We start from the raw sequence: 26,350 nt of genomic DNA on the forward strand, positions 1-26,350 counted from the left end.
AGCACGTTCTGTTTGGTGCTGTGTCCCTCCAGCACGGTGTGTTGGGTGCTGTGTCCCTCCAGCACGGTGTGTTGGGTGCTGTGTCCCTCCAGCACGGTGTGTTGGGTGCTGTGTCCCTCCAGCACGGTGTGTTGGGTGCTGTGTCCCTCCAGCACGGTCCTGCTGGTTGTGTGTACATCCAGTGGGATCCCCATGGTTGTGTGTCTATCCATCATGACCCACGTGGTCCCCTGTCCCTCGGGGGTGCCGCGGGAGCCCCATGGCTCAGCAGCACCCGGGTGGGTGCTGGCAGCCTCCCCGCTCCCTGTGCTCCTCCTCCCTTGGGGCCCTGCCGGCGTCTGGCCAGAGCTCTCCTCTGAGAAACCATCCTGGCTGTTCCTGCCCCTCTCAGCGTTGGCTGGGAAAGCGTGAGCTCCCAGAGAGGACGCCTGAAACCTCTGTCTCCAGGTTTGTTCTGTTTTCTGGAGCTCACCGCGTGCTAAGGCGTGCAGCTCGTTGCTGTGTAGCTGGAGTGAGCAGAGGCTGGAGCTGCAGCCTGGGAAGGCCGAGGGACTGGGAGGCAGCTCCTCACGGTAACCCCACGGCACGCGGGTGGCAGCGCCAGGGAGGGAGCTGGCTGCTGGAGTCAGAAGAAAGTGATGTTTTTTTCTAGGTCAGGGTTGAAGGCACTGTCAGGGTGGTGATGTGCAGCATATCTTACTGTCTGCATTGTCCCTGCCATATGGATGTGTGCACACTGCCCTTGGCATTCAGGCATTGAATTATTTATCCTCTCCAAATCTGGAGGCAGCCTTTCTTCCCCTTGTCTCGAAGAAAACCAAACTTACCCGATGAGTGTTTTTAAAATAAACCTTCCGCTGTGAATTACTGCAGTGGCAGGAGCAGGGTATTGATTGTATGTTGCGTTTGGAGTCGGAAACCAAAGGTTACAACACTGGATATCTTGTGGAAACACTGAAATATTTATTTTGCTGTTAGGTGCAAGTGTGTCTGTGCTGGTGCTGGGTTTGTGTGTGGCTGAAATGCCATGTAATGAAATTTCCGGACTTGGAGAATGGAAAGGCTGGAAAACTTTGTAGTATATGTAACAGCACTTTGTCTCAGCTGTGTGTGAGGGGATGGATGTTTTTCCAGGGAGAAGGCATCTCCTTTGCTCTTGTGCTGTGTTGGATTTGCAGTGAGAGGAGCGTTAAGGTGGTCCTGGTCGGGGTGATGGGCTTTGGGTCCTCGCTGAGGCTGTGGGTGTTTGCAGGGTGTCACGGAAGGGTGGTTGCACGCTCGGGGAAGCCAAGGCTGGAAGGAGCTGGCTGTGTAATTATTTTTGAAAGACTGACAGCTTTGCAGGATAGAAACAGTCTCGAATAATTTACCTTTAGAGCAGCATAAAGCTGCTAAAACTGTGTCACAGGCATGGGGGAGAATCGGAGTCGGGAAGGGAGATGTTACCCTCTAAAAAATTCACCACGATCTGGAGGCAGCGTGTCCCTGAAGGCTCGGCAGCCAGAGGCTTGGAAACACGGTGCTGCCCTCAATATCGGGATGTGAAATGAAAGGATGTGTAATTAGGAACTCCAAAAAAAAAAAAAAGGCATTAAATAGCTTTAGAGGTGAATGGAAGCTTCATTATTAAGCATCAACTGCTTAGCTGCAGTTCTGGGTGCCTCTTCCTTTCAAATCACGCACACATGAAAGTGCTCCCCGCCCCCAGCCGGGGCCTTATCGGCTTATCTGGGCAGGAGTTCAGAGCCATAAAAACTATATCCTGCTTACACCTTCCAGCCGATCCTGTGACCTGGGCTGTGTAAACAAGTTGTACCAGGAGCTCCAAATGACTGGTAAGTGGCTGGGTTTCTGCAGGCTGGTTAGGTCCAGGAGGAGCCAAGATAAAGTTCCAAGAAGTTCCCCTTTGGGAATGGTCTCCTGATAGCTGCTGCAGGGAGGAGGCGGCAGGGCTGCGATCCTGCTGACTGTGGCAGTGACTGTATCCCATGGAAAGCACTTTGGGATAGACTTTACACTCCGGGGCTGGTGTTTTCCACGTTCTGCAGGAGGATGGCTGTGGCAGATTGTGAAATGTCAGCGTTGTGGTAACAACACCGACCGGCGCTCCGCGGTTGCGTCAGGCCTGGGATGTGCAGGAGATGTAAGCCTGTCTATAAATATATCCATATATCTTTGGATGGATGAGATTAGCCGTGGCGATGCTGGGAAGAGATGTAGGTAATGCAGGGAAGGGGTGTGTGTGGGGGGACACAAACATCCTGGCTGTGCTCTGGGGGTTTAAATACCACGGGCGCTCCGGTTACGGCGCTTGGCCACTGCCCACCCCAAGCTGTCTCCGTGGTTTCATCTTGCAGCTCGGCACAGGCAGCTCCATTTATCCAAGCTGGACTGTAACGAGCAAGTTTGGGGATTTAGCGTGTGAAACTTAGCCTTCTCGGCAGCCCAAGGGTCCAGTGCACGGGTTTGAAGATGAAAACCTGTTCTCCTTGAATGTTGACCTTTTTTGTTCATGTGGTTTCTTGTCCCCACGTATGGGGGAATGTGCTGGGTTTGGGAATTGGGCTGGCTGGTGGCTGCTCTGGTTTCCCTCCTCGCCATGGCCTGTCCTGGCACGCGCCGGGGTCCTGCGTAGTGGCTCCCCTGGCTCTGGGCTCCCTGTTCCTCATTTTCCCTGCAGCCTGGAAGGTCTCTGGCTCTCCCAGGAGATCAGAGGTGCCCTGTGTTACTCAGCTGCTCTGCAGTGAATTCAGTTCCCTTCCCCTGTGATCAGCACTGGCACTGGGGTGTTAAACTGGTTCTGTGGTGAGAGACGAATTCCTCTGAGTTAGTCCAGGGGGGAAGGGATCAGACAAGAAGTCAACTTCGTGGCTCTTTCCTGGTGTGCTGAGTGGAGCTCTTTGGTTAGAGAGCTGGAGGCTGTAGTCTTAAAATGCTGAATTTAATTTCCTCCTGCAGTGTGTTCTGCCTGCGAGCCTCCCCTGCTTCACCCACCAGCAGGTTTCTTCTCCCTCCTGTCCATCCCTCCCTTTTCCCAGGAGCCTCATCTGATGGAGGTTCTGCTCTTGCCTTAGTCCTTCTCCTCCAAGATTCTTGTCTCTAATTTTAGCCTGTCTGCCTTTCGAGGTCCCCTCCCGTCTGTTCCTGCCTTTCTGCTCTCTGAGTTGTTCCTGCATTTTCCTCTCCCTCTGGAGAGCTGGACCTTGTTTTTGCAGGGTGGGAGGAAAGTGCTTGGGAGGGGAGTGTAGCTGTGGGTGTGCTGAGGTGAAGGCTCCTGGGCTGTGGGGAATGCTGGCAGGGATGTTTGGGATGCTGTGTGCTCACAGGGAGCAGCTCCTTCTCTCTCCTGCCTCTCCCTTACTGTCCTTGCTTGGATCTGCTCTTGGAATCTCTCTTTTGTGAATTTATTTGTGCAAGGGGGCTCTCTACCATGAGGTTACTCGTAGTGGTAGTGCTGCCAGCAGCCTGGTGCCTCTGAATCTCCTGCCCTTTTACCTGCAGGAAAGCTGCAGCCTGCCTGCTTTTCCCTGGAATCTCACTCCACGTTAGCATGCATTTGCTTATGGTTACAGATAAAATGACTTTTCTGACAGGGAGGCATCTGACACAGTCAGGTCTCCTCAAAGGGAGTTGGAGCCCATCAGGGAGAGCAGGGAACCTGGTCCTGGAGCCTGGCCATCCAGAAAGGCTGCTCATCCTGGTGGGATCCACCTGCTTGGAGCCCTGGGAGCATGGTGTGTGCAGCATAATCTGATTTGTGCCTGGAATATAAATCCTTGCTGTTGCAGGCATGCAGCCTGGGGTTTTACAAGTTCTTTTGTGAAAACAGCATTCAGCCCCTCCACTGCTGCAGCAAGGAGCTTCCCTGGAAACCCAATCCCAGCAATTAGTGAGGTTTGCAGAGGATCCTAGCAACTGCTGCTGGGGTTCCACTGGCAGGGGTTAGGTTTTGTTTTTTAGGCTGTTTATAGTTGCATTCTGTGCATTGTATAGAGATACATAAACCAAAGCACAAGAAGTTCCACCTCAGCATGAGGGAGAGCTTCCCTTGGAGGGTGGCAGAGCACTGGCACAGCTGCCAGGGAGGGTGTGGGGTCTCCCCCTCTGGAGCCATTCCAAACCCACCTGGACGTGCTCCTGTGCCACCTGCTCCAGGTGCCTGTGCCTTGGCAGGGGGGGTGGGACTGGATGATCTCCAGAGCTTCTTCCAGCCCTGCTCTGCCTGCACATCCCGTGGAGGGAAAGGAGGAGGGGGCCGTGGGGCAGTGCTGAGCTGATGGGATGGGAGCTGTGATGATGGGAGCGCTGCTGTGGGCTCTGTGGGAAGCTGATCCTCGGGGAAAGTGGAGCAGGGCTGGAATATATCGGGTGCTGTGTGGCTTGGGTGTTTGTGGGTAACCCGAGCTCACCTGCGAGGAGTTCTGTTACCCAGATACTCTCTGACCTGGCTCCCTTTTTTGTCAGCAGTGGCTGTGGCAGGCTGGGGAGCGATGCTTTCCACCAGGGTGGTTATGTAAAACCTTAATGCACCGCGCTCTCCAGCTCGGCTTTACAACGTGCGCGGGGCTCCGGCTGCAACTTCAAAGCAGGGAGTTTGCTTTATGGTTGAACCTATGAGCAGTTTTATGTGCAGGGTGGAGTGAACTCGTGGAGAAGATTGCAGTTTTCCCACTGTCATAAAAAGTTACGATCCTCATGATCGCAGCATTGTTCCGTAGGCGGAGGCAGGAGCAGATGCAGAGGTCAGTGGATGTGCCAGCGCGCTGAATGCCCTGCTCTGTGCTCCCAGCTCTCCCCAACGCCTTCAAAAAGTGCCTTGTGCTCTTTCTGGGCCTTCCTAAGAAACCTGCACCTGTGGTACTCGTGGAACAGGCAGAGCATTTCCATGGGAAAGGAACTTGGCCGGGCGGCCGAGGGGGGGCTGTTTTCCAGGGCAGTATTTCAGACCCTGCTGAAAACGTGGCGTTTCAGTGGCACAGACTGTGAGTCAGTTTATAACCTCCTTCCTTTCTCTGGGCTTTTCTTTGGGGTACGAGCCAAGGGAGTTGAAAAAATAACCAAGTGGCTGCGTCTTGACGAGCCTCATTCCAATTAACTTCCCTCATGCTCCAGAAGATAGATTCCCTCAACTGAGATGCATTCCCAAAAAAAGGACTATTCAGGCTAAGTGGTGATGGTGGGGAGAGTATGATCAGCTTTTACAGCCTTAATTGTGGGCTTTTCTAAAAGTGTTTCAGTGGCCTGTGCTGTCTTTAAACCCTGGTGGGGTATAAGATTCTCCCAGCTGTGGAGTCAGCACCCCAAATTCTGAGGTATAAAGCACCTTCCAGTTCTCAGTAAGTTACAGCTGATTAAAATAAGTCACTATTCCAGTTTCAGTCAGAGCTCTCTAAATATAAACTTAACCTCTCCTTTAAACCATTTTCTGCTAGGATGGGGAGGCATAAATGTGGTCTTTGTTTGCAGCCAGGAAAATTAAAGGTTCACAACATTCAGAAATGTGTGTTTTAGATCTTCTGAAAACCTGTTCCTTAAAGAATGTTTCTGTTTGGAAATACTTTGGGTATTCTTCAGCTTGAAGAATTTTATTCTGATGAACAGACTAAAACTTATTGGGGCAAAAAAAGACTCTGATCCTTCTCTTTGGGTGATCCATTAGCTGCTCCAGCTGCCTTTTATTTATTTTTGTAGACACATGTGTGAATGTAAACATTTTATCTGGAATGGCCTTGCAAATGTTCCCGCATTAACATATATTGTCATGGAGAATAATTTTCGTTTAACTGTAATTTGCTTTATATTTTCCTGCCTGGTTGCTATGGAAACTCAGACGGATGTGGCAGGGACTCCTCACAGGAGCCAGGTTATGGATTGCCTCTCTAATGGACCTCTGTTAATCACACTGCAGCCTGCACTGGAGGAACCAGGGCTCTTTGCAGGAGACACTTTATTTAGATCAACTGTGAGATGCCTGTGGTACCATAGCTTAATATTCAGAGTTACCAAGGGTGTTTTTCCCTTCTCCAGAAGTTTTTTGTCATAAGAACTATGTATTATGAGCCTGGAATTGAGATATATTTATTTAAATTTAATGTCGGTTAGACTTGATTTTCAATTTTCATTTCATTTGCTGTAATAGCTTAACTGGTAATGGTCTTTTCTGGGCTCAGTTTAAGATCTGAAATGCTTGAAACAGAGCAGTGAAACATTTGTTATCCCTATCCCTGTGCTAGAAGTTGACTTGTTTTTCATAATAATGTGTCTGTGCTGTTGTGTTTCCTTGTGGCTGGCAGCAGGGAGAAAGGGAACAAATCGGATTTTATTAAATTTCTTACCTGTGGATTTTGGGTCTGTTTTGCACCTCGTGTTTTTGGCTGCCTTGTCCACAGCATGGCTGCTGTTCTGAGCTGATCCCACACAGTGTGTCCAGGGAAGGGATGTGGGGCAGGGTCTGCTCAGCCTGGAAAAGAGGCTGGGGGCACCCTGTCTCTCTGGAGGTGTTACAAACCATGTAGATGTGACTCGTGGTTTTGTGGTGGTGCTGGCAGTGCTGGGCTTGATGATCTCAGAGGCTTTCCAAAGCAAACTACTCTGTGATCTGAGGATTATCAGTGCTCAGATTCCTGATGTTCTAGGATGCTGATCTCTGCCTTTGTTGGATCCTTGGAAGGAGCTGCCTTCTAACTCCTGAGATAAGAATCATGGTGGCATGGGTTCAAACTGAACTCGCCAATTAACAAATGATTCATTTTTGGTTCATGGGGATGAGCTCCAGGAGCGAAAATCAAACACCCAGCATTCTTTGCTCTGGGTACTCTGATGGCAGAAACCTCAGATTGTAACTTAGGGACATGAATTCCATTTGTCTCCTGCATCAGACCCCTCCAAGTGAATTTTGGGGTGGGTTTTAAGGGGAAGCTGGCTTGGCCCTGCCTTGGCTGCTGCTGTGGTCAGAGCCCGTGGCCGCTTACGTAAGGCTGGATTACTCCAGCACGTGGATGCTTCCCCCTGCATATGGTCTCACAGTTATTTCTTGGTACTTTACAGGAGGAATTGGGTAACACTTTGTTCTGTAATGCAGGATGAAGAAACCCAGCATGTTTTTCTGTAATGGCGTATAAACAAGTAGTGTAACATCCTATTTCAGGCGTTCGGAGGAGGAAGGGCTCGGGAGGGGAGGCAGGGCTGAAGCTGAGCTTTGTTTTCCTAGACCCACACACCAGATTTGAGTAGCTTTGCCTTCGGTGGGTGCTGGAGTGTTACAAACGAGCTGGTTTTTGAGGTGTGTGAGCTCAGTGCAGTGGGTGCTGGGGTTGGAGAGGTCCCCTCTGGTCCCCTCTGCATTTCTGTGTCTTTCACCAGGTGATGTTGGTGCTCTTCTGCTGCTCACAAGGGGTGAATGTGATTCACAGTCTAAGGCCAGTCTAATTTTAATACAAGTCTGAAAAATAGCTTGGCTCTACTCAGGACTTCTGGGTCTTGTGAGTAGACTTTCTGCATTTTTCCTTGATTTTTATTTTTTCCTCTCCTTTTCTGCCTGTTGGCCTGTGAATACTCAGAATTGAGCATTTGTGTTCCCCAGTGGCACATTTGGGTTCCCAAATGCACCTGTGAAGGTGGGTATTTGGGGCAGTCTGCATCCAGGCACTGCCATCTCTGAGCCCTTGGATGGGACAGCCAGAATACCTGGAAGTTTATGAAATAATAAACTCTCTAATTCATAATTTTGCTTGTGTTTTATTCAATTTTTTTGACTCCTGGATCTGAGGCAGGGATCCCTGCACACCTGCCAGGTGTTTTTCCCAAAGGTGTGTCCCTGAAGGTTGGTGATGAATGGCACTGTTGTAGGTAGAAGCTAATGTGACTAAGTCACCTTTTGTGGCCTGGGAATGGACTCCTGCACCTGATAATTGGGTTAAACTTTGGCTCATGGTAGCCAGGAGAGCAGAGAGGCTTTGGTGGCCATTGAGGTGTTTGGCTGCCTTGGAGGCTTCACTTTGAGGATATTCTTCATTGGGGTTTGGAGCGCCAGGACACAGGGAATGGCTTCCCACTGCCAGAGGAAAAGGTTAGATGGGATTTTGGGAAGGAATTGTTCTCTGTGAGGGTGGGCAGGCCCTGGCACAGGTGCCCAGAGCAGCTGTGGCTGCCCCTGGATCCCTGGCAGTGCCCAAGGCCAGGCTGGACAGGGTTTGTGAGCAGCCTGGGATAGTGGAAGGTGTCCTTGCCTGTGGAAGGGAGTGGGAATGAGATGAGCTTTAAGATCCCTTCCAACCCAAAGCATTCCATGATATCTTTCAGGTTCACTCACTTGTGTTTGGACAGCAGCTAATGCTGCTTTATCAGTACTCACAGAAAAGGGTGAGCTGCAGGTAAAGCACAAAGCCAAACTCTTGTTCTGCTCCTTTCAGTCTCCTGGACACTTGGGTTGACTTTGAGCCCCTGTGCCATGAGCACAGCTTTGAATTTACCTCCATGAATTGTGCCAGAGATCTGGGAGTAAGGAGCACTTGTAATGCATTGCTGTTCCCCAAAAATGGTGCAAATCAGGATGAGCTGGGGGGGTGGGGAGGTTGGAGGAGCTGCCTTGTGTGCAGTCGTGGGAAGAGGGATTTCTTCAGGGAATGGGTGAATTGTTTCCTTCTGCTCTGAGCAGCCTTTTAATGAGCTGCCCTCTCCAGGGTGCAGAGAGATGAACCTCCCATGGCTATCTCCAGCCTGGGAGGCTTCCACCACATCACTGCCTTTGGATCCTTGGAGCTAAAAATACATCCCTGCTGCACAGCAGACTCCAGGCACGTTAATCTGTTCCCTTTAGGAGGGAGGCTTGTGGTACTGGATGAACTACTGTGGAAATTTTATTTTTGCTGTGCAGTGTTACCAGTTTTCTTCTTCCAACGGAAAAATGTCGTGGAAATCATTGTTCTGGTTGGAATTCCCTCTCTGACAACAATAGCAGCAGTGGGGTGGGGTGCTTTGGAATTGTTTAGTGAGGAAAAGTTTTGGAGGAGCGAGCTCTCCCAGGCTGCCCTGGCTCCACCTCGTGATTGCTCTGTGTTGTTCAGGCTCCTGCAGGAGCGTTCCCACCACTGCCTTTTGGGACCCTTCTGACCACTCCTGCCTTTTCCAGCACTGCTCTGTAAGAGTGCTTTGCCTCTGTGGGAGCTGGGTTCCTCTGCCACCTTCCCCCTTCATGTGGCTGTAATTGAGCCTGTTTTCCTGGGATGAGGAGGAACGGGAGCCTGCCAGGCTGACACCTCCGAGCACTCCTGGATTATTGCTCCCTGTGAGCGCAGTGATTGATCCTCCAGGCAGGCACAGCTCGTGCCCTGCACACCTGCTGGAGCTGCAGGCACGCTCGCTCCGTGTGCTCCAGCCGGGATGCTCCCTGCCCTGCCCTGCCCTGTCCTGCCAGCCTTTGTTCCCAGGTGACTTTGGGAACGTTTTAGGGCAGCAGCAGCACGAGGGACGCTTCAGACACAGCACTGAGGGGCTGGAGCTGCCTTTGCTGCCTGGTGTAGAACAGCTCAGTGCTGATTCTCTTCACGAGTTCCAACTTGAGCTGCTGCTGTTGGTGCCACGGGGCGTTTGAGGTCTGGGATCCTGGTGACTCGCGGGGTTGCGTAAGCGGTGTAGCTTTGTTTGCTCCTGCTCCAGGAGACACGGCTGTTGCCTCTCCAGCTATTTAAGATTCAGAGTGTATTTTCCTCCTTTGATGTTTGGCTTACCTTGACAGGCTGGGAGGGCTGGGCTTGTTCAGCCTGGAGAAGAGAAGGTTCTGGGCAGACCTTAGAACCCCTTCCAGGGATAAAGGGGCTCCAGGAGAGCTGGAGAGGGAGTTTGGACAAGGGCCTGGAGTGGCAGAACAAGGAGGACTGGCTTCAGACTGAAAGAAGGAAATATTTAGCTTGGATATTAGGAGTAAGTTTTTGGCTTAGAGGGTGCTGAGGCCCTGGCACAGGGTGCCCAGAGCAGCTGTGGCTGCCCCTGGCTCCCTGGCAGTGCCCAAGGTTGGACAGGGCTGGGAGCAGCCTGGGACAGTGGAAGGTGTCTCTTCCCATGGCTTTGTTGGGCTTTGAGGTTCCTTCCAACCCAAACCATGCTGTGATGTTGACACAGGAGCTCACCTGCTCCACCAGGCTCTGTTTTCCCTGGATGTGCTGCCTTGCTGCTGCTCATTAGCACAGGCTCAGTCACAAGCTGCTCAGACAGCCTAAACCATTTGTAAGAAAACTGTCTTTAAAATATGGATGGCATTAGAGGGACTCAGGCTTAAAATTAGAAACTGTTTATGATGCACAGTTGTAGTTGTTTACCTTGAACCATAATTATCTTATTTCCTGAGTTAAAAACGTCACGTCAGCTTGCTGAAGCAAGATTTGATGACAAAGGAATTGTTTTTAGCCACCAGCAGAGCAAAGAACACTTCAAAATGTGTGTCTAAATATGATTTTATAACCTAAAGTGTACCACACTGAGGATTTTAAATTGGCTCTGGAAGTTGCGTGGGCTTATGGGTCGGCCATTTGGCCGGGGATCAAGGGACTGGGTTTAATCCTGACTCCGTCCTTTTGTCCTCTGAGCGTTTTCCTTGCCGCCCTCTGCGCTGTTTGTTTGGATGGGCCGTGCTGGAGGGGAGGGCTGTGCCCTTCCTGGGGTGCAGGGCTGTGGTGCTGCAGGGTGAGGCTCCCCCACCCTCCAGGACACGAGCCTGGCTGGCCCTGCTGAGCAGAGTGTGCCAGAGGAGCATCAGGAGATTCCTGCTGGACTGGCAGGCTCAGCTGATGCATGGAGTGCCCAGGAGAGAAGCTGGGCACCAGCAGCTGAGCAGGGGCAGAGCCTGCAGCCCTCCAGCCCCTCTGAGCAGCTGGGGCAGCTCAGTGGGCACAGATATTTGACTTCCTTATTTTAGCATTATTGCTCGTGACTATATTTCCTTATTTCGTTCTTCAGCAGTGCTCTCTGATCCCTGTGGCTGAGGTGGCCTGTGCCCTCCTCACACCCTTTTCCAGCCTGGATTTCTGTACCCTGAGTGAGACGGCTCCTTACCTGTGCCTGTGCTGCCAGGATGCTCCTTCTCAGGAGAATGGAAAGTGGGAGGGGAGCAGCTGCTTTAATGATGACAACTGCTACTTAAACCTGTTCAGGGCTTAGAATAGAAAGGAAAAAAGATCAGTGGAAGCTGTAGGTGCTTTCAATGTATGTGGGATTTTTAAGGAATCTTTTTATTCTGACCTTACCTTGCCAGGCCCCAGACAATAGGGGAGGGATGCTGTGTGGAAATCAGGGAGGTGCTTCCTTTCAGCTCTTTCTTTGCTGTGTAATTTGAGGTGGTTGTAAGGCACTTGTAACTCAGGAATTGTAGACTTGAGCACATTCTACAATTACGTTTTTCATGTTGCTTTCTGGGGACCTCCTGGATTGTCCAGCCAGGTAACAGTGTCTGATCCTACATACCTGGGTGTGGGGCTGCCACCTGCATATTCCTAAAAAACCTGTAGCTGAGTTGTTGAAGTGTCTGGTTGTAACATTCCTGTCCCACAGAGAGTTTTCTTGGTGATCTTCAGCCAGCTCAGAATCCATCCAGAAGCCACTCCATGGATGTTGCTGTGTTTTTCCCTCTGTGAGGGAGCCTGGCTGCTCTTGAAGGCTGAACAGTGACTTCCTTGACTCCTCCTTGGCTAATTAGTGTGCTTTAAAATGGGATGCTTGCATCTTTGCCACCAACCAGCATTCAGAGAGGAAAGGAAATAGTTCAGGTATTAATAGTAACCTGTATCCAATTTGCCATGGAATTACACGGATGCAAACATCTGGGACTGCAAAGGTGACAAATGTGTCTGTCTGTCACTCTTTTCTCTTGAAAAATGGTGTTTTCTCCATGTGTTAAAACTGGGCACAGAGTAAGAAATGCAGATTCATTTTTAAATGAAGTGGAGCTCGTTGTGGCCTGGTGGCATCATTCACCCTCCTGCTTCCCTTAGGAGGAGTGGGGCTTGGTGGTGAGGGCACAGGGGGGGATTCAGTCTGGGGAGGGCAAGGACGTGTTGGTCCCACCTCACCTGTGTTTAGGAGCAATGGAAATGAGGAGGAGCCTGAGCTGTGAGCTCACCTTAAATTATGGCTTTAATTCCAGAGAACATCCACCCTTCCTGCCTTGGCTGGCTCAGTGAATTTCAGCCTCTTGGAGCTTAATCCCCACTCCTGGAAGCGTCCAAGGCTGGGCTGGAAGGGGCTTGGAGCAACCTGGAATAAGTGAAAGGTATCCCTGCCCAAGGTGGGGACAGAACAAGATGAAATTTGAGGTCCCTTCCAACCCAAACCATTCTGTGATGTCATTCTGACCTCCCCATATTCACTGGAGATCTCCAAACAGCTTGGTCATTCTTGAATTTAGGCTTCTGTCAACCCCCAGTTCCTAGGAACTGTGTTGTCCATGTCAGACTTTCAATTAAAAGCCTTAAAGGAGATTTTGTTTTCCCAGGAATCACATCTTTCCTGCCCTTTGTGCTTATTGCAGTGGCACAAATTAAACCTTGGGCTCTTCAGCCCACACAAGTGTCTGTGTTTTTGAATACAGTATCAGCTTATTTTGTATTTTTTATCAAGTAGCACAGACAACACAAGCTTTAAAAACTGTAGATCTCAGCATACATCTTATCTGCAGGGCAAAATAAAGGAACTTCAAGAATATATCACCTACTTTCGTTCCGAAAGCCATCTAATTAAATTTTACTTGATGCTACAATTTTGTCACAATCAAACACGCTGAAAGGTGGGGGTTTTTTTAGGACTAGTGGAATTCTCTGTGTGCTTTGGCTTTTCACTTGGGTAGCTGCTGCTGTTTGAGCATAGCTGGGTTGTGATTGCTGTGGGAATATTCACAAATTGTAGTGCAGGGCAGGTGCTGGAGCTCACCCCAGTGCTGGAATCTCTCTGAAAAGGGTGGGGACGTGAGGGTTTGCTCTGTGTGTGCCTGGAGGTGGCTGTGCTGGCAGCCCCTGATAGGCTGCAGGGGTATTTATCTCTAATTTGTGTGGATTTCTTGGAAACAACTCTTTATCCCCCTTCAGATCTAGAGAGCAGCACCTCTTCTTTTCCTCCTCTTTCTAGAGAGTCCTGAGCTGCATGGAGTGGTCTGAGGGTGCTTTTCCAGGCTCCTGAGGGAAACTGCCACAAATCTGATGAGTTGTACACAGTGTCCATCCCTTGAGGGGCCAGGAAAGCTTTCCTGCTGTGCTGGGCATGGCTCTTGTGGCTCTCCCTGGGCTGGGACAGGCACTTTCTGTGAGAGACAGACATTTCTGCAGTGTTTCTGTCTAGGTGGCACGTTGTCTTCTCCAATTCCAGCAGAAGGAACCCATGGATGTTTATGGAGGATATCTGTGGGGTTTGTAATGCTGCTGCTTATGGGTTCTTCCCCCAGTCTCCATTTTCTCAGGTTCTGGAATTACAGTGGGATTTTAAGCATTTTTCCCCATTTCAGCAGGTGGAAGCTCTGGTTGTGCTCTGTCAGGCTGTGCCTGTGGAGTGCATTGGAAAACACTTCCAAGTTTCCCCTTGCTCCAAATTGGCTGTACTTGTTCCCCCTTGATTCTGTTTGGGAGGTAATGGGGCTATCTGAGAGCAGGAGCTCCATGGGTCTGGGGTGCTCCCCTGGGTGTCTTTTCACTGCAGCCCTCAGAGAGATGCCTTATTGAAATTCTGTCTCTTCCTGGAATTATTTTGAGGGAAGCAGATGAGTGCTGTGGAAAAAGGTTCTCTTATTCCCCAGAGATTTTATCCATTCAAAAGTTGGTCTAAACCAGAATCTAAATCTCTGATATGTTCTTAGGCTGCTTACTTCTGGGTCTCTATAAAATCTGAATTGATGCCAGTCTGACTTGGAGTCCAAATACAACTCCTTCTCTGAAAGAAACACGAATGGTGAGGCACACATTTGTGGGGACATTGGCCTCTGGATTTCCTGGGATGAGACAGCAGCAGTGGCTTCTTTCCTGCTCCCTGTAAAATGGAGATTTCAGCAGAACCTTTCTGCATTATTGATCAAGTTGAGAAACATTGAGGTGTATGACACCATTCAATCTCAAACACTCTTTTCATGGGGACCCTTGTAGGGGGCTCTGAATAAACCAGAGAACTGGTATTCCTTCAAGGAAGCCAATTCCCACCTCACTGCTGGGACCAGTTGGTGTTGCTGCCACATCCCAGCTGCTCTGGTGTGAAGAGTCTATAGCTAATGTCAGTATTTTTCAGGTCACAGCTTGGGATTGTAAAGCATTTTCCATCTTCAAGTACTAATTTCTGTGAAGTTACAAGATACCCTTTTATTAAGGAGGTTTGAATTATGTAATTCCCAATTTTTTTGATGGAATGCTGGCAGAAGTTGCATGCTGAGCTCTGGATGTGAAGTCCTGATCCGTGTGTGGGTGCAGCAAGAATCACTGATTCAGGGAGGTGCTGAGGGACCCCGTGGTCAGTGTTAAGATCACGAGTTGGTAGGAAAATGTAGAAGTTTAAACAGTTAGATATTATTTTGGTGGAACCGTCTGCTTTCGCAGAGTTTCCAAGTTGCTTCGCGTTAACAGAAAATGAAGTATCCCAAGTCTTGCAAGACTGAACCTGTTTTGAGCCAGAACCTGGCCACCTCGAGCCCTTGGTTATGTGGTGTTTGCATGACCATTCCAAGGCAGGGCAGAGCAGTGCAGGTGGCTCCTGTGCAGGGACCACGAGCTCAGCAGGGTTGGAGCGTTGTCCATGGTCAGCCCTGCGGGGTCCCAGGAGGGACAAGGGCAGTGATGATACTTTGTGAAGTAATACATTTTCATCAGCTAAAGCTAAGAAAATGGGCTGGCTAGATGTGTTTGTTGATTATAATGTGGCTTTTGGAAGTGGAGGTGGGTTTAAATTGCAGTGTTGGATTCGGCGCAGCAGGAACGTTGTGTGAGTGACCCGACCACGTACAGCCAGGCAGGCTGTGCTGGGCATCTCCCACTGGAGGGTTTGCTGCATTCCTGAGTGATTTGATAACAATTTCATTAAAAAATGGTGCCATGTTCGTTGTGAAAATGACTTGGCTCACGTGTGGCCGCTGTTTCAGCGTTACGATACTTTATGTATGTTTATATGTGAGCCAAGGAATGAATAAATCTGCTGTCTGTGGGCCAGCAAGCAGCTGTAAATAGACCTTGAAAATGGTGTATCAGTGTCCTGGGACTGATCTCTGTAGACTTTTTTGTCATTTTGATCACAGTTGTTGCCCAGAGCAGCTGGGGCTGCCCCTGGATCCCTGGAAGTGGCCAAGGGCAGGCTGGAGCAGCCTGGGCTAGGGGAAGGTGCCCTGCCCATGAGAGGGGATGGAATGGGATGAGCTTTGGGGTCCTTCCAACTCAAACCATTCCGTCTGACAGTCACTGCTGTCAGCAAGCAGCACTGCTGCAGTTCCAGACAATGCAGTTGGAAGTTCAGCTGTTTTCCCCCCACTTTATCTCTTATTGCTGTTGAAATGCTAATTAATGATGTGACTGTTACTATGGAGATGAAGGAGCTGGGGAATCCTGCTGGAAAAGGTGCTGTGCAAGCACTGCCATCCTGCTCCACAGGGCTGTGGTTCCCATCAGGGGATCCCTCAGTGCCCCAGGGCTCCTTGGCCCTGGAAGAATCCACCAGGTAGCCATGTGTCTGTATCTCCTTTACTCTTCTCAAAGAAAAAATGCCAGAAAACTTCCATTTTGCTCATCTGGAGAAGTTTACCTGCTGTAGGATTCCTTTCTTTGAGTCAGGACCCTGGGCTTTCACATCTTCCTCTGGGTTTGGGGTTTATTTTGGCCTGTTCCTTTTCTCTGAGGTTCCCAAGACTTCCCTGGGCCCAGCTGGAAGCAGCTCTACCCTGGATGCAGCTGCATTGCTCATCTGGACATCTTCCCTTTGGCTTTTCACTGGGGAGTGAAGGTTTCCCAAAACAAACAAGGCTCTCCCAGGGTTCCTGATCTCCTCCAGTGTGCATCAGTCCCAGCTGGCCTCAGAGTCTCTCCTGGATGGTTCTTGGGAGGAACCATCCCGTTGGAAAGCAGCTCTCCAAACCCAGGCACATCAGAGAAGTTGTTTGTAAGGTGATGAGCGGTGGTGAAGCATAAAATTGTCACGAGCTCTGCAGGGCAAGAAATTCAGATTTTCTCACTGTAGCTGGAGCAGGGCTTGGTCACTGTGTCCCTCTGCAGTGCTCAGAGGTTGGATGGGATGTGGGGTTTTGGGGGATTTGGCATGAGCAGGACGTGGAGCTGGCAGTTCACCCTTTCACCTGTTTAAGCAGACCAGAATAACATCAGTGGGACTGGGGAAGGCCCAGTGCTCCCAGCGCCTCAGGGTGCTCATTTCCATACCTATGGGTGCCTCAGCATCCCAGGGAGCTCCTCCAGCTTGGGAACGGTGAGGAGTGCAGGTTTTGGGCTTGGAACCTGCCAGGCCTTTCATGTGTGCCAGTTAATGAATGTAACTCCCCTTCGCCTTGGGTGCTGAGAGCTCCTGCTGGTTCCTGCCCTGCATCACAAACTTCACTTTGGGAATTTGTAGCTGGAAAAACAGCTTTGAAAGTACAGCAAGAGCTGGTCAAAAAAAAAAAATCAAATTAGAGCTTTGGAATAGATCCACTGCTATTCAGAGCAGAGGTGTGCTGGAAAAGAGCGTTTGTGCCATGGATAATTCCATGGGTTTGTTTGGGAAGGTGAATTCTGGCACAGGATCTCCTTCTGGCCCTGCCTGGCTCTGGGTTTGTGAACTGCTCAGGGTTTGGGGGATGACACGCTCTCATTTGTAAATAAAATGTCTCTAAGCCCACCCAGACGGTTCCAGGATCCTTGAAGCAGGTGATTTTTAAAAAAGCTATTTTCAGAAAGTCATGGAAGAAGGTGGATGCTTGGCCGAGCTTCCACTCTTTCCTTTATTCCTCTGTTTGTGCAGAGTCGTTATCAGGAAGTTTATTTGTGGATTAGGCAAGGGTTTGTACTTGGTAACCTTCATGTACTCAAATCCAGTGTGCGTGTTGTGAATAAAACTGACTTGTTTTAATTTTCTAATGAACAAATTGCTGTGTTTTTCAGATTACACAGCGTTTTTGGGACACACCTCTGTTGGATTTTAATATATGTCCTGTGAAGAACAGCTTTCAACTATGGAATCGGTAAATATTGACTTTGCTTCTGTCCAAAATTTCTGGTTTATTCCCTCACAAGTGCTTGTGTCGCTGTTGGACTGTTTGGTTTTGCCTTTTAAAAATGTTTTTCTTTATTTTCTGAAATTTGAAAGCAAAAAATGGCAAGTTCTATGGCATGTATAAAAGGTACTAACCAAGAATATTTTGGGAGTTGTCTGTAGTCCTGAGATGTCTTTTTAATTTTAGATAATTTTGAATATAGCAAGTTTTTCTCTGACCTCAGTGAAATAAAAGTGAACTTTCCTGCGTGGGCAGTTCCAGCACAGGTTTGCCCAGCAGACTGTGCAGCTTGTTGGTGCTGCTGACTGCTGAGTATTAAATAATACCTCTTTCTTTCTCTTTGCTTTCAAAATGTCTTGAAAAGAACCCAAAGTCTCTAAGTTTCCCAGTGTTATGTCTCCTTGTGATTAGCCTAATTGAAACAGATGGCACCTACGTTTCATTTTGGGCAGAAAAACCTCCCAATCTGCTGAGACTACAGTTGGATGCAATGTTAGGATTCAACTTTTTGGGAGCATTAACAGATGCAGAAATTACAGGCTGCCGTAGAGTGGAATTTAGGGGGGAAAATGAGATTTTTGCCTCTGTTTGTGCGAGCGGGTGGGAGAGGCTGGTGCTGTCCTGGAAATCCTGATGGTGTGGCTGGAGCTGGAGACAGGGGAGTTGTCCTGGCTGGGTTTTTCTGCTGTGCTGGTGGTTTGGTGTGGTGGGAGCTGGGTGGGCTCAGCCAGGCAGTGCCTGTCGAGGGAGCTGTGTGGGGCTCAGGGTCACCCCCAGCGTGGGCAGAAATCCCATGGAGAAGGCTCCCAGTGTTTAATAGAGAGTGTGGCTCCTGCCTTGGGGCCCTGGGTCCTTGGCTGACCTCTGGGTTCAGAGGGATTATTTGTGATGAGGCTGGCAGCACGAGAAAGAGCTGCTCCGTGTAGTTCAGCCCTGCCTCTGCAGGCTGATAGGTGTCTTTTGTCCTGGATTTTGAGGAAAAAAATTAAAAATGGTTGTGTTTAGTGTGGCCATGATGGTTTTGAAGTATTCAGATGCAGACAAGATGTTATTTCAGCTTCCCCTGGTGAATATTAATAGCAGGAGAAGCTTTTCTCAGTAAGACAAAGCAGAGCAGGCATCGGTGACTCGCAGTGTCGTTAGGTAATTAAAGTGTATCAGGTGTGAGCCCTTTTCCTGCCGTGTGCAGGAGCTCTGCCCTCCTTCCTGGGAGCTCTGCAGGGTCCTGAAAAACCCAGCTCAGCCCTGGCATCAATTATAAATCAGGCTGGTTGCTGTTTGCTGCCTGTTTTATTTCCTAGCTGGGGACAAAGGTTTTCCCTCCCGAGTTGTGGAGTAAGTGGTGTTTGGTTTTTTGGAATGCAAACTGTCCTTTCTAAACCAGGATAACAAAAACTTACCCAAAATTCAGGTGTGTTTGCACAGCCCTGTTTGGAAGGGTTTGCTTGAAGCAAGCCAGGTCATCACAGAGTCATGGAGGGGTTTGGGTTGGAAGGACCTTAAAGCACATCTGGTTCCAACCCCACCACGGGCAGGGACACTTTCCACTATCCCAGGTTGCTCCAACAGCCTTTCCTGGACCCTTGCAGGGGTGGGGCAGCCACAGCTTGTCTGGGCAGTGGTGCCTGCTGCTGTTTTTGCTGTTGGCAGCAGGAGTGGCTGCACCACGCTGGGCTTGTCCTGGCCTCGGGTGACCCCGGTGCACCCCAGCACCGTCACGGTGCCACCTCGTGTTCCCAGCACCTTCCCAGGGAAGCAGAGGGGTCAAGGCTTCGTCCGAGCAGCAGCTTTGCTGGTGGCTTTGGCAGTGCTGTTTCAGGGAGTTCTGATGAATATGCAGGTGTGGGATTAAAGGGATGAATGAGGAGCAGAATTGCTTTGGGAGCTGCAGCGCGCTCTGACCTCCCGAGAAGGGCAGGATTGGAAAGCGAGGCCTGGAGTGGAAAAGCAATTACAATACATGCTGCCAGGATTGAATTGTCCTCGCAAAGTCAGATGCTGCAATAATGGCAGCGTTGTTTAGGTGGAACGTGACTTCACTTAACTGCTGGGTGTTTTTCTGTTAATGCTCTGAAACGTGTTCACAAACGGGTCTCAGGTCCTGCTGCTCTGGGGGAAATGGAGCTCACTGTTCCACCAGGAAGATGTTTCTCTGCAGGAAGGGTTCTTTTGAGCTTGCTGCCTTTTTTCCTGTGTGTTTCAATGCTTACCCCTTCCAGATCAGAGGGGCTGGAGGATAACCCTATGGCAGTGCAGGGTACATTGAGTTTTTAGGGTGTTGGTCATCGTGGACCCTTTCCATGGGGTCCTGGGGTATGGAGATGTTGGACTTTGGGTTGAGAAGCTGGTGTATTATGAAGCAGGGCCTGGGGAGGAGAAGCCATGTACAAGGGGCATTAATAGTCTGAGAAAGCTGGGGTTGTTCAGCCTGTGGGAGAGGAGACACTGGAGAGACCTTCAGAGCTTCTTCCCATGCCTCGAGGGGCCCTGAGAGAGCTGGAGAGGGACTGTGGACAAGGGATGGAGAGCCAGGACAAGGGGAATGGCTCCCACTGCCAGAGGGCAGGGATGGATGGGATATTGGGAATTAGGAATTGTTCCCTGGCAGGGTGGGCAGGCCCTGGCACAGTGCCCAGAGCAGCTGTGGCTGCCCCTGGATCCCTGGCAGTGCCCAAGGCCAGGCTGGACAGGGCTGGGAGCACCTGGGACAGTGGAAGGTGTCCCTACCATGGGCAGGGGGTGAAATGAGATGAGCTTTGAGTTCCCTTCCCACCCAAACAATTCCATGGCTCAATGCAGCACTGCAGAAGCAGAGATGTGTGCTTGTGGCTTTGCTGACTTCTGCTGGAGCCCTTTCTCTTGTTAAAACAGATTTTGGAGACTCCATGAAGTGCTGGGTGGCTCTCCAGGTGGGGTTTGCCCAGAGGGTTTCAGCAGAGCCAGTCTGGGTTTGTTCTGCTGTGTGACCCAGCTCCTGCCCTGTCCTCCCTGAGTGTGGGGTGGGTCTGCACGGCCCTTAGCAGCTCTGAATGTTTGTGTGGCCGTGTTCTGAAGGGACACAGTCTAAATTTAACTTTTAAACCCATATCTTCACTGCCAGGAGAGGTTAAGCAGAGGTGGCTTAACTGTGAGCCTGGAGTTCTTTGTGGGTCAAACAAGCCTTGAATTTTTGGACACAAAACCCTGCTGAGACCTACAGGAAAGAGCTTTAAATCCTTTCCCCTGTCCCTGTGAAAAAGCTGCTTTTTCAACTGTAATCTCAGCACAAGCATTTGCTTTGAGTGGTTGAATTGCTGCTTTTACAGTTCTCTGTATTTTCCTAGAATTTGTTAAATTGCCAACGTTATTCACATGGCACTTTTGGCAGGTGCCACCTACATGCCCTCAATTTGAAGGTACCTTTCAGGAGCAGTGTAGGTAGGGAGGCTCCTCTCTCGCGTGTCAGATGTTGGAGAGCGCAGCACTTCCATTAATTCACTTTCCCTGACCTTTCCACTGCTAATAAGCCAAGCTGGAGCACAATGCAGCACCTTAATGAACAGACCTGAGCTGAGCAGGGGCTGCTTTGAAAAATGCCATGCTTGACTTGTTCCTTGGGTGTAATTTTGGTCCATTTATTAACCATGGCACAGACAGGAGTTCTTGGTGAGGGCAACCCACAACCAAATACGGCCCTTTTTCTCCTTCCTCTAGTCTTTAGAACTAGAGAAAACCATGTCAATAACTGCTTGAAAAGAAGCAAAATGGTTGGTTGGGCTTTTTCTCTGAATCTACTTGGTTTTGAATAATTTTCTTCTCTGAGGAGCTATATTGTGATGGGAAAAATCTCATTTTTAGAAGAAAAATACTTCTGAGTTAGGATTTTGTAGATTTATATCAGCTCAAGTAATGTACACTGAAAAATGCACACTTCTGGGTTATGAATTTGTAGATTAAAATCAACTAATGTGTAATGTACACTTAAAAATCCTGTTTGCATTTAGGAACGAGTTCAGTAAAACAAGCAGACAGTGCACGGGATCATCATTTCCAGGAACTGCCAGCCTGTTATTTCACAGAGAAGATTCCTGAGCCACCCAGTTGGGGTCACACAGGGAGGCTGGGTTTTTGGGGAGGGGATCTATAGGTTTCTTGACCAGTTCCTGCTTCCATTATTGTGCAAGACGTTCCTGGGTGTGACCTCTTGGGAAAGTAAAAGTGCTGGGGGCAGGTTGTGGGCTGGTGAGCGAGGGTTTTATTTATTTATGGGTGTTCACAGGGCGCCCAAGCGTGCTCTTGAAAGTTGTGGCCTCCGCCCTGAGGAAGTGACACTGGCTGGGGAGTGAAGTGGCAGTGTGACACATGGTGTGGCTGCAGTCCCTTGTTTTCCAGAGGTATCCATCGTGGTGATTAAGTGCAGATGATGCTCTTGGCAGCAGGAGGTGTGCAAGATGTTCCCACCTCCGGAGCTCGCCGGCCAAAGGCCCGCAGGGAGGACCAGGCTCTCTTGCTGTGCTTCTGCAATGAAGCTTGGGGTGTTCTTGTTCCCTCCCCTTTTGTGTAGGTAGTGGTGATCCTGAGGTTTTGACGTTCAAATCCTGAGTTCTGTAAGTGAGAGGAGTGGTTTTGAGTGCAGGGAATTCATGCTGCCATGGATGGCTGAGGAGATGCAGCAGTGGCTTGGGCACCTTCAGTGGGGCTGCAGGTGGCACAGTCATTGTCCAGGAGCAGGGCACCCTGTGAGGTGGGAATTGTGGCTCAGAGGTGTTCCCAGTGTGAGTTCATGGAAACCTTGTATGGAAGGTGATTTGGCTGAGCCACCCAAGTGTCTGACACAAACAGGGAAGTGCAGCCTGGTCCTGGTTCTGCCATTCATGCCTGGAAAAGTGGGAAATGGTTATTGCAAGCAAAGGCAAAAGTGATGGATCTGCCTCACTGATAGCCCTTGGAAGGGGACTGCTTACAAAACCAGAAGACAATTCTAAAAATAAGTCTAAAATGTTGGATTGCCCCATCCCTGGAAGTGTTCTAAGTGAGACTGGATGGAGCCTGCAGCAGCCTGGTCTTGGGGAAGGTGTCCCTGCCCATGGCAGGGGTGGGATGGGTGAGTTTTAAGGTCCCTTCCATCCCAAACCATTCTGAAATGCCATGCTGAGTGGGGAGATGGGCAGCAGGCATTAGCAGCGTTTGTTTCCTTGGCTAAATTCTTGGCACAGCTTTGATTTTGGAACAACAGGAGAACAAGGGCTGAGCTTTGCTGGCTCAGCCTGATTCCTCCCTGGCTTAACAACCTGCTTGAGGACTCACTCAGGTGTTCCAACAGTGTTTTTGCTGCTGGGTGTTATCCCTGTTTTATGGTAGCTTGCTGGACTTCTCCAGAAATCCAAAGCTGAATTGTGTTTAGCAAGTTCCTGCTTTAAGGAGTGTTTTGATCTTGGGTTGTGACTGGACAGGCTGATTGTTTCCAGTTGCTGCAGACATGCAGGAGCTGGGAGAGGGGAGGTTTGGGGTGTTTTGCAGGAACTTGAGAGCATGAAGGGAGTGAGGGGCTGTGGGCTGTGCCCACCATGGCAGAGGCTCCCGGGGGCTGGCATTCCCAGAACTGCTCCCTGTGCCTGGGTGTTTTGGGAAGCTGACACGCCTGGCTTTGGCCTCAGAAGTGGCTTTGGGTTGGTGGACAAACACTGGGAGCTCTGCTTTCCCTCAGAGCTGTTTCATCCCTTCCCACAGCCCTGGCTGGGCTGGGGTGGGCAGGAGGCTGCAGGGGCTGCCTTGGGTGTTTTGGGAGAGGGCTGGGGCAGAGCAGCAGTGGGAAAAGTGCAGTTCTGGGGCTGTGGGACTGGCTGAGCTTCCCCCAGAGCAGCAGTGCAGAAAGTGCAGTTCTGGGGCTGTGGGACTGGCTGAGCTTCCCCCAGAGCAGCGCCTCAGCTGCGACATTTTTAACTCTTGAATTTGGAACAGACTTAGCAGCTCACCTTTGGGGGTGGGAGCTTGGGAGGTTGTCAATACTATTGCCTGGAACCATCTGTTCCTACCACTAAGTAGCTGCAAAAATCAGTAATTCATTCCCTTTTTTTTTTTTGAGGAGCTTGGGTGTAAATCTTCTCCCTTGTTATTTTTATGGGCTCCTTCATTATGGAAGACAAGCATCTCCACGGTGCTGGAACTGACTTTAATCTTTCATCTAAATTTATTTGAAATTTAAATCCCTGTCGTTATCGATATTAGAGGTTACTTTGGAGCACAACAGCTATTTCTGGGGAGCTGGGTGCATGGGGCTCCCTTATCAGCCAGGAATGTGCTTGTCACCATCCTGGATGAACCTCTCGAAGAGGAGCAGGGACAGCAGCCACGTGTACGGGTTATTTTGGGAAATCTCCACTGTAAATGGATGCTGTGTTTGCTTTTGCAAGTAAAATTGGTCATGGAGTCCTATTTTTCATTTATTTTTGCCTCAGTGGGTTAACAGTCCCAGTGGGCTGGTCCTGGTGGTGGCTGTGGTTCTCGTGGGGCAGTCACAGAACACCAAAAGCAGCCCTGACTGTAGGACAGGCACAGAGCCCTGCAGAGACCCTGTGTAATCCCAGGCTGAGACTGCACTCCTGGGCTTAAACTGCGATTGTAGGACAGGCACAGAGCCCTGCAGAGCCCTGTGTTATCCCAGGCTGAGACTGCACTCCTGGGCTTAAACTGCAAATTCAAGGTGAATTGGTATCACATAACTGAGTTAGTGTTTGGGGCAGGATGTCCCAGGGACTGGTGTTGTTTTCATGGCAGGTGGTGACACCAGAGGAACCTGGTCTTGGTGTCCCTGCCCACGGCAGGGGTGGAGATGAGCTTCAAGGTCCCTCCAATGCAAAGCACTCCATAATTCCATGGCTCTCCTGCCTGAGGCCTGGTGTTTGTTGGAGATTTTACACTCTTTTGTACTGTGTCACCAGAGCTGTGTTTTCCAGGTGTTTATTTTGGTGGTTATCTAAACTCCAGAGTGAATGCTGAGGGTTCTGTTGAGCTCATGTCCAGTTCTCCCAGGGGCAGAAGTTGGTTTTTGTCTGATCTGAAAGGTTGGATTTTGATGGAGTTTGTGTGTCTGGACTCATCCTAGCGTGCAATAATGTGAAAATACAGCCATCAATTCCTTGTGTGCTCTTAAAAAATGTTAATGCTATCAGGCCTCAGAGGATTTGAGGAAAAGTCATAGTTCAAAAATTGTCGTGTGCCTTGCAGGGAGACCCAGGCTCCATGGGCAGAGCAAAGGTGGTTTTCAGAGCACATTCCCTGTGAGTGTCCTTGGTTTCCTTGCTGAGCATTTAACCTTAATTCTGAGTTTCCTGGAGGTCTTGACACCCAGTTTGTTTCCCAGTTTGGTGAAAGATGGGAGGGCAGCTGGTGAGCTGGACGTGCTCACGTGCATGTGGCACCTCCAGCTTGGAGGTGACAGATACTTGAAGGAATTGGAAAAGTGAGAGGAGCTGGTCAGCTTGATGGGTGTGAGTGGGTATGATGGGAGGAGGTCACTGATTTTGATAATTTTTATCCTTTTTTATAATTTTTCAGCTGTTGAACAGTACAAAGATTCAAAGGTCAGTGCTGAATAGCTCTGGTTATTCTCTGCTGGTCCTAAACTTATTGCTGGTGTCATATGAGAAATATACTTTCTTTTTATGTTGCACAGTCAGAAGAAAATTATTTTGTTGTCTTCAGTAGTTTTTACCTCATTCTTGTAGTCTTGCCAATATCCTGTAGTTGTTTTTTGCAGGAAGCCTTTCAGTGTTCTCTTAATTGGAATTAACTTTTGTAAGAGAAATGCACGTTTGGGTTGAAGATAATGTAGGAAATAAACATTCAGGGAAATTTATTTTAAGTCAGTGGAAAGAAATTCATTGGAGAGCTTTGCTTTGGAACTGTAACTCTGGAGAGGTTTAAGGAGAGGTTTAGGGTAATCATGGAGGAATAAACCAGCCCTGCTCCTGTTTTTGAGCTCCTGTGGAAGGGCAGCTCTGATCTCTGCTCTGGTGACCAGGGGTATCCTGGGCAGGGCCTGGAGCTGGACTGGATCATCCTTGTGGGTCCCTTCCCACTCAGGATATTCCATGGTTCTCTGATTCTCTGATTATTTTGAGTAACCTTAGAGACTGGTAGAGAATCTACTTGTTATTGTCTGGTAAATTATGTTCATTAACATAATTACAGAGTTTTAATGCTACATGGAAGTTATACGGAGTCAAAATCAAATAGCAACAGGTAGTAAATAATTGGACAAAATAGAAACATGGAAACAAATAATGAAGAAAAATAATCATGTATTCTTTTCCTGTCACCAGTCAGGGCTGCAGCTGGATGTAGCAGCTGCCCAGTCCTGAATCCTTTCTTCCTCTCATTTTTAATGCTGCTTTTACAAGAGTCTGAAGGAAATCTCTGTCTAAACCAACTGGTAGCAGCTCCTCTGGGCTTTGCCTTTGGCAAGGTGTCACACAGCTGAATTCTCCTTCCTTTGCTAAATTCTCCTCTCTTTCTCCTTGCAGTGTTTGGTTATTTAGTGCTGTAAGGAGAACCTGAATATATGAATTTAGCCAAACCCTCGAGTATATAAAGTAGAGAAACTTCTCTCATTCCCTTGACCTCAAGCTTGCTGAGGTAGGAGAGCATTTAAAACACCCACAGCTCTGTGTGCACATGCAGATGTATTTTTAAGTGTCCCCTACTTGAAGGTCATCCACAATTCCAGCTGAAGTGCAGTTTGGATTTCCTGAAGCTGGAGACTGTCCTTGGGGCTGATTCCTGCTCTGCAGGGAGTGTGGGACCCCAGGGCAGGATTTCATCCAGTGGTGCCCTGGGTCTGCCCCAGGGGAGCACGGAGCTGCTCGAGGGCTGGGAGAGCTGGGGGTGCTCACCTGGAGGGGAGAAGGATCCAGGGAGAGCTCAGAGCTCCTGAAGGGACTCCAGGAGAGCTGGAGAGGAACTGGGGACAAGGCCTAGAGGGACAGGACACAGGGAATGGCTCCCACTGCCAGAGGATAGGGATGGATGGAATATTGGGAATTAGGAATTCCTGGCTGTGAGGGTGCAGCTGTGGGTGCCCCTGGATCCCTGGCAGTGCCCAAGGCCAGGCTGGATGAGGCTGGGAGCAGCCTGGGACAGTGGAAGGTGTCCCTGCCA

At 49.6% G+C, this 26,350-nt stretch overlaps 1 protein-coding gene across 2 annotated transcripts in view; it reads left to right on the plus strand.

The window, feature by feature from the left end:
• Positions 1–1,802: 1,802 nt before the first annotated feature.
• The window catches only part of ANKRD11 (ankyrin repeat domain 11), a 120,823-nt gene continuing 96,275 nt past the window's right edge, over positions 1,803–26,350 (plus strand). Inside the window, exons 1-2 of one of the 2 annotated variants that reach the window (XM_039696463.1) lie at positions 1,803–1,835; positions 17,100–17,179. The gene's annotated coding sequence lies outside the window, so the exon portion shown is untranslated. Of the gene's footprint in view, positions 1,836–1,895; positions 2,144–17,099; positions 17,180–26,350 lie in introns of those variants that run through there. The other variant, XM_039696464.1, reaches the window with a different exon arrangement.

Source organism: Passer montanus, unplaced genomic scaffold, assembly GCF_014805655.1.
Source record: "Passer montanus isolate IOZ18808 unplaced genomic scaffold, ASM1480565v1 scaffold98, whole genome shotgun sequence".
Lineage (NCBI taxonomy): Eukaryota > Metazoa > Chordata > Aves > Passeriformes > Passeridae > Passer > Passer montanus.